The following is a 12,129-nucleotide window of genomic DNA, read 5'->3' as shown; positions in this document are numbered from 1 at the left end:
ACCAAAACAGCATGGTACTGGTACCAAAACAGAGATATAGACCAATGGAACAGAACAGAGTCCTCAGAAATAATACCACACATCTACAGCCATCTGATCTTTGACAAACCTGAGAGAAACAAGAAATGGGGAAAGGATTCCCTATTTAATAAATGGTGCTGGGAAAATTGGCTAGCCATAAGTAGAAAGCTGAAACTGGATCCTTTCCTTACTCCTTATATGAAAATTAATTCAAGATGGATTAGAGACTTCAATGTTAGACCTAATACCATAAAAATCCTAGAGGAAAACCTAGGTAGTACCATTCAGGACATAGGCATGGGCAAAGACTTCATGTCTAAAACACCAAAAGCTTTAATTTTCTCATTGAGAATCTTCAGTGCAGTTCCTAATTTTTAAAATAACACTTCTGCTTAATAAGCCACGTATATGTATGTTTTCCCCCAACCATTCTGCATTTTTCTTTAATCGGTGTAGATTTTCATATTTAAAATGCCAGTTCAATTATAATTTGGTTTTGGGGTTATCATCTTTACAAAATAGTTTTCTTTTCTTAGGAATTGTAATTGTTTTAGTTGATGAGTCGATGTTCTTCTTTATGTTCAGACAACTGGGCAGTTTTTACTTAAGATAACGTTAAAGACGGGTACGATGACTCAAGCTTGTGATCCCAGCACTTTGGGAGGCCGAGGCGGGTGGATCACTTGAGGTCAGAAGTTCAAGACCAGCCTGACCAACATGGTGAAACCCTATCTCTACTAAAAATACAAAAAATTAGCCGGGCATGCTGGCATATGCCTGGGATCGCAGCTACTCGGGAGGCTGAAGCAGGACAATCGAGATTGAACCCCCGGAGATGAAGGTTGCAGTGAGCCAAGATTGCGCCACTGCACTCCAGCCTGGACGACAGAGTAAAACTCTGTCTCCAAAAAAAAAAAAAAATTGATACAGATCCTATTGATTAATTTTGGAGGAATACAGTGAAGAAAATTTCTAAATTTAGTCTTAGGTCCTTAAGTAAAAGTGCCTTTAGTTAACTAAAACACGTGTTTGAAAAGGCATGAGGGGCCAGGCATGGTGGCTCATGCCTGTAATCCCAGCACTGGGGAGGCCTAGGCAGGCGGATCACTTGAGGTCAGGATTTCAAGACCAGCCTGGACAACAAGGTGCAACCCCGTCTCTACTAAAAATACAAAAATTTTAGTAGAGATTTTTGGTGTGGTGGTGTGCACCTGTAACCCCAGCTACTCAGGAGGCTGAGGCAGGACAATCACTTGAATCCAGGAGGTGGAGGCTGCAGTGAGCTGAGATTGCGCCACTGTACTCCAGCCTGGGTGACAGAGCGAGACTGTCTCAAAAAAAAAAAAAGAAAAAAAAAAAAAGAAAGAAAAAGAAAAAAGGCATGAGGATTTCAAGTGAAATTAATTAAAATAGGTCCTATTTGGAAACAAATTGAACTCTTGAAATATTTAACTATTCCTAACTATATCATTCAACTCATTTTATTTATATGGTTTAATTATATATTTGACCCATTTAATCTTAATACCTCATGAAAACAAAACTATGTAGGGTATCTTTTAATCATTTTTAGCATCTGAGAAATCTGATGTCTCTTTAGTGGATTTGGCCAGAGAAAACTGGAACACGTGCTCTCATTGCCACTTTGATGATATTTTTTAAATCTATGAAATAAATGCTTTTAGAAAAGGACTTAACTGGGCAAAGAGAACCAGGAGTGGAAGTAAAGTTTGAATTATCTATTGTTGCATAACAAATGACACCAAAACTTAGTGGCTCAAATAATACAGATTTTTGTCTTCACATTCTGTGGGCATTCGGAGTGTCTTAACAGGGAGTTTCTGGCTTGGGCCTCCTGGGAGGTTGTTCTCAGATGTGGCTGGGGTTGCAGTCATATGGAGGCTGCACAGAGCCTGGAGGCTCCAACACCCAATGTGGCTAAGTTCTGGCTCAGCTCCTTGACTGGAGAGTTGATGCTGCCTGCTGGTGGGGGCGGGGAGCTCAGTTCCTCCCCAGCTTAAGCCTATCCTGGTGCTGCTTGGTTGCAGGTCAAACAGCCAAGAACCTGAAGGAAGATCTTTCGTAATGTCTCAGTCTGACTAGCTACCCAACTCCAAATATTCATCCTGTTTGCCTTGGGGTGCTGCCTCATGCCAGGAAGTGCTCCAGTCTGTGTTTGTCGTGTTCTGTGCCCTCCAGGAGCTCATGATGCACCAGAGAAAAGGCTAAGCCAGGGCCCATGAGAAGCTGGTGCAGTGAGCAGCATGGGCACAACCTGAATGAGGGAGGGAGTGTGTCCAGGAAAAGCTTTCCTGAAGAAGGTCAGATTTGAGCTGAATCAGATGTGCCTGCCTTTTAAGAGAAGGTAGATGTTAGCTAGGTGAAGGAGTGGGCTGGAAGCAGGGAGTTGGGGGAGAAATTTAGGAAGGAAATGCTAGGCAGATAGAACAGACTTAGTGAAGGGACTGAGACTTGAAACAGCACAGCAAGTCTGGAGAACTTTAGCAGTTTACGTTTGCAGTGCCTAGGGAAATGTTTGAGTTAGGGAAAGATGCCAGGATTGGAGACGCTAGTGTGGTAGGTAAGGGAGTCAGTGCTTCTCAAGCACACAGCTTGGATACTTGTGTTTCTTGCCCATCATGCACGTTTTCTTATTCATTCCTCAACAAAGATTTGAGCACACAAGGCTTAAAGCATTATGGTACTTCATTGAACCCTGCAAGGTAGATATGTCTGCGTTTTATAGATAAGAGACTGGCTGAGGGATATTGACTTGCCCAAGATGATGTGGCCACTGAGTAGCAGGGCTGCATCTGTGTGAAAACCCCAAAGTCGAGTTGAGAAGCAAGCCAGTTCTTTATAAGAATCACTGGAGGCACATATTTTATATAAAGATTTCAGGACTCCACCCTAGACTTACTTATGTCTAGGGGAAGGGCCTCGGGTACGCTTTACTATTGGTGAAGTGGAGAGTTTAGCTTTGCTTTCAACTTGATCTTGACATCAGTGAGAGTGGAGAAATTGTGGAAGAGGGTGTGCAGGTTATTTTCTGTATGTGCTGAGAGACATGAAGTCCAAAAGATGTTTTTATTTGGAAAATTCTGAGCGACATTACTGCCTCATTCTCTTTGAAGATATTTTCAAAGTCTCTAAAAAATAAATTGTGAAGAAAGATATCCATAAGCTTCACTATCTTGGAATCAACACACAATTGGATTTTTTATATTTGATTTGATTTGATATTTCATGTGAAAAGCTGAGAAATACCTGAACACAAAGGCCAGACTAGTAATAATGTCATAGGTTCCTCAGGACTAGAGAAAGAAAAAACATGAAGAATAAAATTACTAAGATTGATTCAAAAGAGTGCTTTGTTGTTAAGGATTGCTCTGTATGTCATAATATACTGTTTAAGGTCTTCACATGTATTGGGTCATTTTATCCCCCAAACCAAAAATGTTACTGTTTTTATATTTCACAGGGCTATAGAATGTGAAAAAATGTGAAATTTAGTTAATTATTGTTTTTAAATGCTCAAATGTATTTAATTTTTTAATATCCTTATAATTTTTTCTGCCTATTCTACCACTTATTGAGGGCGGAGTGCTAAAAATCTTCACCTGTGATTGTAGATTTGTCTGTTTCTGTCTTTAGTTCTGTAAACTTTTATTTCATTTAGTTGAAGTTCTATGATTAGGTACATGTACATTTAGAATTCTCAGGTCTTTGTAATAATTGACTCTGATCGTTATGTAATGCCTGCTCCTTATCTTTGGAAATACTTCTTGTCTTAAAGTTTACTTTGTCTGATGTTGAAATAGCCACACCAGCTTTCTCATGATTAGTGTTTGCATGGTATATCATATGTATATATTTTTTTCCATTCCTTTATTTTTAACATACCTGATGTTTATCCTTAAAATGTGTCTCTTATAGTGTACATTTAGATAGTGCTTTTTTTATCCAGTCTTGACAGCCTTTCCCTTTTAACTGAGGGGTTTAGTCTATTTACATTGACTATAATTTACAATGATATTATACATTGATATGGCTGATTTTTAAGTCTATTGCCTTATTCTTTGTATTCTATTTGTTTGATCTGTTTGTTCCTCCTTGTTGCCTCACTTTGGCTTAATCCAGTAATTTTTAGCATTTTATTTTGTCTCCTTTGCATTTTAGCCAAGGTTTGGTTTTACTTTTTACTGGTTGCTCTAGGGATTACAATAGATAGATAGATAGATAGATAGATAGATAGATAGATAGATAGATAGATAGATATAGAATCACCATCTACATTGAATGAATATTTTACCTCTTCACATTAAATGTAAGAATCTTACAACTGTATATTTTCCTTTACCCTCCTTTACTTTTACTGTCCTTTGTGCTGTTCTGTATTTTACTTGTACGTTTGTTGTAAACCTCACAATACATTATTTTTTACTTTTCAGACAAATATCTTTTTGTAAATATAAAAAAGAAAAGGCCAGGCGCGGTGGCTCACGCCTGTAATCCCAGCACTTTGGGAGGCCAAGGCAGGTGGATCACAAGGTCAATAGATCGAGACCATCCTGGCCAACATGGTGAAACCCCATCTCTACGGAAAAAATATAAACATTAGCTGGACATGGTGGCACACGCCTGTAGTCCCAGCTACTCAGGAGGCTGAGGCAGGACAATCTCTTGAACCCGGGAGGCGGAGGTTGCAGTGAGCCGAGATCGCGCCACTGCCCTCCAGCCTGGTGACAGAGTGAGACTCTGTCTCAAAAAAAAAAAAAAAAAAAAAAAAAAAAAAAAAAATCCACACATTTGCCATTTCTTGTGCTCTTCATTTCTTCCTGAGATCTAATTTTTTTTCATTTGGTATTATTTCCCTTCAGCCTGAAGAACATTCTCTATTGTTTATTATAGGGTAGGTCTGCTGGTGATTAACTTTCTTAGCTTTCATTTAGCTGAAGATTTCTGTAATTTGCCTTCATTTTGTTGCCAAGTATGTAGTATTCTAGGTTGTCAGCTTCCTTTTCTTTCAGCATTGTAACTATGTTGTTCTATTATGGCCTCCCTTGTTTCTAAAAAGAAGTTGGCTATCGTTATTATCTTTGTTCCCTTGTATGTAATGTCTTTCTTGTCTTACTGCTATTTAAAATTTTTTTCATTTATGTTTTATTTTCAGCAATTAGACTCTGTTATGCTTAGGTGGGTTTTTCTTTGTATTTGTCTGATTTGAGTTCATTGAGCTTCTTGGTTGATTTTTTCCCAAATTTGGTACATTCAATCTTTGTTTGTTCAAATATTTTTAATCCTATCATTCTCTCTTTTCTCCTCTCCTCTAATTGCCCATATATTTTATTGTTTGGTATTATCTTGCAAGCCACTTGTACTTAATTTTTTTCCAGTTGCTTTTCTCTCTTTGATTTAGTAAATTCGTTTTTTTTTTTCCTTCTACAAAGTCCAATCAGCAAGCCATTCAATAAATTTTTAATTTGAATTATATTTTAGTCTTGTATTTTATTTAGTGCTATTTTACAGTTTTTATTTCTGTCTGAAAATGTTCCATCTCTTCTCCTATTAGATTTTTTATTTGCGGTAAACGCCTTAATATATTTGATGTAGTTGTTCTACAGTCCTTCACTAGTGAGCTCACTAAGTGAGTCATCTGAGATTCTGTTTTTACTGACGGTGTTTATTTTTACTTATGGATCATATTTTCCCATTTTTAAATATATTTTGTAATTTTTAAAATTTTCAGTGTTAAATTTTTAAATTGTATTCAGGTGTACACAAAATAGTGACATTTGTTTGTTTCATTTCTCAAGAGTGCTAGCTCTCTTCTTAATGGAGATAAGGCTAAGGAGCTGTATATTTAGATCCCTGAACGTTCAGTTAAGGTTGGAGTTACACTTTTAATTAGATAGAGTTCACCTGATCAGCCTTTTAAAAAAAAAGTTCATGTCAATATTTCAGCTGGGAGAAAGTTGGTCTACAATTTTAGATCTTTGATTTCCTGTTGGATTAAAAGATTGAATGAAGCATCATGAGAGTATATGGGCTACATGATTTCTCTCAGCCTTCTACCCTTTCCACTGTTGCTTTTTTGTCTTAATTTGGGAGGCTAGGGGAAGGTGGTGGTAGATCAGAAGGCTTATTAGGAAAGTAACTTGCTTTTGCATTTGTTCTTCTAGCTTCCAGTATGTCCCACCAGTACACGCCACTGTCTGAGGCTTGTGTTTCTCTCCTTATTACTGCGAGTCTCCCTCCGATGGCTCGTTCCTCCTGATCTAGACGAGGCAGTCCTCAGATAGGGAGGCTGCTGTGGCTTTCAGCTCACCCAGGAAAGGCTACTTTCTTCCTGGACTTAGGCTTCTTTGCATTTATTATTTTTTGCTAGGCCCATAGAAAAGTGACTTTTTATTTTGTCCAGGTAAAATTTTTTGTTGCCATAGGGTGGAAGGCTTTTTTGTGCTTCTCATTAGACATAGAAGTCTCACCTGCATTTTGAAAGCAAGTGCCCCAAAGTGTAAAGTGTCAGTGAGTTTTTTTTCCTCCCTGGATGCTGATTGGGTTTCACCGGTTGGAAGCACTGGATGACCATCAGTGCCCAGTTGAATGTGTTAAGTGACATTCTTCTAATTTTTCTTTTATCCAAGTCTAAAATATGCAGTATCAGTGCTATTCTATTGGGTCACCACTGGTTACTGATACCTGCCAACCAAATAGGATATCTGAAAGGCAGTAAAAAATAAATAAATAAATAAATAAAACCAAGCATTGCTCTGTAGGACTTGCCCTGAGACACTCTTTTTTAGTTATGGAACTGCCCAATCACATGTAAGCCAGAAAACATGAAAAGTTAAAGACACATACACAGAACGGATTCCTAGCATTACTACTACTTATGGCTTAAATGTAATTATTTACCATTTCAGGTACTGTATCAATGTTGTTAAATGTATTGTCATTTAGTAGTCAGAACAACCCAGAGTAAAACTGAGATTCCAAGTTGGGGTTGACTGCAAAATATACACTTTTAACCACTGTGCTATAAATGCTACCTTGTTCAACCTAGTTGATCAACCAGTATTATTTTATCCAATACCAACTTGGTTGAACAAGGTAGCATTTATAGCACAGTGGTTAAAGGCGTATATTTTGCAGTCAACCCCAACTTGGAATCTCAGTTTTACTCTGGGTTGTTCTGACTACTAAATGACAATACATTTAACACCATTGGCATTCATTTCCTTGAAGTTCTAAAGAGAACATATAGCAGACATTAAATATGGAAAGTTCAATCTACAGTGAAACCTTACCCTAATTGTTTTACACACATACTCTATGGCCTGGCTCTAGCATTCCACTTGCTGGGGAGCCAGTGTTGAGAGTTTCTGGGGTGCACAAGTGAGAAGGGAGCTGAGCTGTGAGCAGCATTCTGGAGTGCTGTTGGTGCTAGTCTCTCTCTCCTGCGAGTGTAGTCAGGCTCTCACTTTCATAAACACAATGATTGGTATTTAGCCTGTTCATGTACAAGAGCTTGACTGGTGAGAAAGACCTAACTCTGTGCTTCTATTCTGAAAGTTAAATGTCCCTTGACATGAGAAGTTAAGAAGTACCCAGTAGACATGCCCTACACCATGGGCAAACCATGCGGGCATTATGCTAAGTGAAATAACCCAGTCAAAGAAGGACAAATGCTGCATAATTCCACTTACGCAAAGTACCTAGAGTAGACAATGGTGACAAAGTACAATAGTGGTTTCTAGGGGCTGTAGGCGGGAAGAAGTAGGGGTGAATGGGGGTACAGAGTTTCAGTTTTGCAAGATGAAAGGAATTCTGGAGATGGGTGGTGGTGATGGTTGTACAACAGTGTGATAATACTTACTCCACTGAACTGTATACTTAAAAAAGTTAAGTTGGTCAGTTTTACATCATATACATTTTTACCTCAATTTAAAAAATTTAATAATATACAACATGATGTCTCAATAAGATTTGTATTTCAGCCTTTAATAAAAGCATCCAGTGGATTCTGTTATGTTTTACTAACATTATGCTTAATTTTTGTAGAACAGCAGAAAACATCAGTATTGATATTGGCATTGTTCTACACTTGCTTATTAAGCAGATGAATAGCTTTTCTTAAGGAAAGCCAAAAGTAGAAATTCTTTGGCCTGAAATCATTGCCACCTGCTCTGGAAAGCACTTGAAGAAGGCTCCAATTATACTTCTAGACAAGAAAGCCCAAACCCGGGGGGTTGTTAGACAGTGATTAGTCTCTCCAGGGGCAGAAAAACAGTGTGGGAAAGCACTGCCCTCGCAGGTGATGAGCCCCAGGAGCCTGTGTGTCTTTCACACAGATTACGTGAGACTTAGAGTCCCTGCATCCGATGTTGAATATATGGTGGAGACTAATTTTTTTAAGGAAAAAAAATTAAAAGAGATGAATTTCATCAGAATTCTCTAATACATGGAAGGGTGGAAAACTGCCAGTTTATAATCTTAGTGGAAAACAAATTTGTTGACTTAATTTCTTGGCATGGTATTCTAGGGTTACTTAAGTACTATTACATAATTTTTATTTTTATTTTTCAAGCAACACAGCGAGTGATTTAATAGATAGTCATTGAAAAATAATAATTTAAAAGATCAGCCTCCAGATAAGAGAAACGCTTTCTGCTTTACTCCTATGTTTTTACTTTAAATAAGTATTTTTTTATTATGTCGGCTAATAAAGGATTTTGCATGTAAAACTTAGCAGCTACAAAATACATATTTTTTTGCAATAGTTTTTGCTGGACAAAGAGGTACAGTGATTTTGGAAGAACTGGGCTGATGAAAAAGTAAATATTTCCCAATATATTTTGGACTCATGAATCTCAGGTCCTGCACAAGTTCAAACGTTTTTAAGGAAAGTAGCCCTACTATTCTCTCCTGCCTAGAATAGCATGGTAGTCCCACAAAACATATCAGAGTTACCCTTGTTTACGTTCATATATGGGGATCTAAATAGTAGTTCCATCTAGCTGCTGCTCACATGTTGGCTGGGAACTTTACTATAAACTCTGTGTTTGCTTTGTCATTGTATTCGTCTTTTCTAGATGAGTTAGGATTTCCAGCTGTTGATTCAAAATCATTGAAATTGTGGAAAATGACGGCATTATTAATTAGATCATATCCAGTCAGTAATGTGCTAGCTTTGAAAACGTGTTATTTGTATAATAAGCTGTGTCTGAGTACCATTTTTAGGAGTGTTAAAAATGAAAATGTGAGCTGTGTACCACTCTTTTTAAAAAACTGTATTCTTTGCCACCAGGTATATTTATCTTTAATTTGCAACCAAGTATATTTATCCTTAAAAAGATTTTGTGACCCTACGTTGTACTAAGCACTTATAGGTTTTTCCATCATGGCATTTTCCAGAAATTTCCATCTTGGAATAACATTTCTTTGACCATATATGGATTTGCTAAATGTTATTGTTTATAGAGAATCAATGAACAAAAGTGATGGGCTACATTTGAGTAAATTTAATGAAACTTTCAGTGTGCTTTTCTTTTTTTTTTTTTTTTTTTTTGTTTTGTTTTGTAAAACTCAGAGAAATATAGAGATCTGTTTCAACTTGGTCCAAATAAAAATAAATAATTAGAATACATAAAAAGGCTTCTCTTTAAGTTGTCTTTTTCCATAGCATGTGAGGAGCATTGCAGAGAGGTGATTTGGGTCTTACTAGTTTGAACCTCAGAAAGATGTCTCTAATTGTATAAGCCTGCCTTTTTTGGAAAGAAAAGGAAAATTTTCAGATTGTTGGGAAATCAATGATCCATAACCAAAAAGGGGATAGAAGGAACTTTATTAAGTGACTCCTCTGTGCCTGGCATTTTTACATATATTATTTTGTTGACTTACATTCCTCCAAAGTAGGCATTCTTTCTATTTATTGATGAAAAAACGAATTGCCCAACTTGATTTGTCCAAGGTACGTTATGAATAATAGTGGCAAGGACTTAACCCAACTCTGCCTTACTCAGTGCTGCTGCTGAACAGCCAGCCAGCATTGAGTGAGTGTGTGCCCTGTGCCTATTCCTTTGCCCACTTTTTTATAATAAATTGTTATTTGATCCTCACAGTGACCCTTGCAGGAAGGGGCTATAATTACCTTTTTACAGACTGGGAGGTTAAGTTAGTTACTCAAGGTCACATAGTGCCATGGAGGCAGGCTTTGAACTCAGTTGACTTCAAAATTCCAAAGAGAGTACATTATCTAATCATTTTGTTCTTATACTATATCCCAACTTAAGGCAGCCTGGATCCTTTAGAGAGTTGCTCACCTTCTATCTTCTGTAGACTTATAATAATGGTATTTGCCTGGGCTTACACTATGTCTGCTGCATGACCCACAGTGATACACTGCAGACAGGACATAAACAACATGGCTAATTTACTATCTTGGAATCCCACTCATTCAAAAATATCTATGAAGTGTCACATCCTGGGCCACATCCCAGTGAACAAAATGTTTTCGTGGAGATGAACAAGGCACCATGGGCATGAAGGGGAGAAGTGGTCAAAGGTCAGAGAGGCCAAGGGAATGTTTCTCAAAGGCAGCACTGTCTGAACTAGGGAGGCATGGGCTGAAAGTCTCCAGACTCACAGCAGGAGACAGGGGTGTTTCAGACAGTGGGTATTTCAGACAGTGGGCAGCATGTGTACAGTGGGAAGGCAAGAAGAAGCATGGCCTGATGAGAGGGTGCTGCAGTGCTTCTGAATAGCTAGGACACAGCAAATGGGGACATTGGTAGATGAGACTCCATCCATAGCGACCTTGTCTGCCATCCTGAGAAATGTTTGGCCTTGATCTTATAGGTGACGAGGAACAGTGAATGTGTGAAAATTATAGGCGTGAGGGCAGGAGGGCATGGACGCAACTGGATATGAGAAAGATTAATTTTGCTGAAAGGCTGGTGTTGGGAGACAGGTTGTGAGGTGATGGTAATGACCTGAGTGTCACACTGAGATTAATTTAGGATGAGAGTATTACTAAATTTGTAGCTGCTGCCAGGTGTCCCTACCTTAGCAGGCAGTCCATTCAGATTTGAGATTGTTCATTTGCCAGGATGTTCTTATCATGAGCTGTATAACCTCTCTGTAACCTCTGCTGCTCAGAATGATGTCACTTCCTCCACCTGACAAGCGCTTCCCTAGTTGATGTAAATATGTTTAGGTCCACGTCCTGTCCACCCATGCCTCAGTTTCTGCTAGATCTTATCAACTTGGATTGGACAGGAGGTCCATGGTCTTTCCAGACTCATGCATCATCTTAGGGACTTAGTAGTGGGGGTTTGCAACACTATACAAGATTCTGGCACCTTCAGCTGGCCTTCAGAAGGGGGCTTGTAATGAGTACATTCACAGCATAATAGAACATCCCCTTTATGCCCGCTACATGGGTTGACCCACTGAGTACAGGGTAGTGCTTATATATATTTGTACTGAACACAATGCTTCTGATAGTGCAGCCTATAATTTCACTAGTATTTATGCCATAGCTAACAGTTGAGTGATAAACTTGCAGGCTTTATTCACATAACATAGTTTGAGCTTCTACTGTGGATTGCGTTACTTACTTTTTTTGGATGATGAACTTTGTAAGAGCAAGGGCTCTTTTTTACTGAATCTTGGTGTCCTTTTTCATCTAGTGTAGTGACTAAAACATGCCAGCCCATCAGGAAATATGTGTTGAATAAAAGTAGTTTGATTATTATTTTGACCTGCACTTGATATTAGTACCATAACATTGTTCTAGCTTAGCACATTTGGAATCATGATTCTATTGTATATCATTTTAGTCATTGTCAACCTTGAATCATCTGTAATCACTTTGATAAGCCTGTCTTATATCTTGTTTACATATTATAGATAAGAGTTTCTAGTAGACTCAGAGACAAAGCCTTGTGGATGCTTAAGAGGTTTTTCTCGTTTAGTGTATCAAAGTGTTTTTAAGAATAGTTTTGGAGTTGATTTACAATCTGGTCTATAATTCTTCAAGTTTCCACATTGACTGTTTTTTTCTACACATTTCTTGGTAAGTCTTTGTTACCCACACAATGGGTG

At 38.1% G+C, this 12,129-nt stretch overlaps 1 protein-coding gene across 3 annotated transcripts in view; it reads left to right on the top strand.

Moving 5' to 3' along the window:
• FAM110B (family with sequence similarity 110 member B) overlaps window positions 1–12,129 on the top strand; it is a 154,662-nt gene that overhangs the window by 21,401 nt on the left and 121,132 nt on the right. The gene's annotated exons all lie outside the window — the stretch shown is intronic.

Source organism: Macaca thibetana, chromosome 8 (genome assembly GCF_024542745.1).
Source record: "Macaca thibetana thibetana isolate TM-01 chromosome 8, ASM2454274v1, whole genome shotgun sequence".
In the NCBI taxonomy this organism is placed as follows: Eukaryota; Metazoa; Chordata; class Mammalia; order Primates; family Cercopithecidae; genus Macaca; species Macaca thibetana.
Note: the sequence above shows the minus strand (reverse complement) of the source record. Positions and strands in the feature narration are given on the sequence as shown.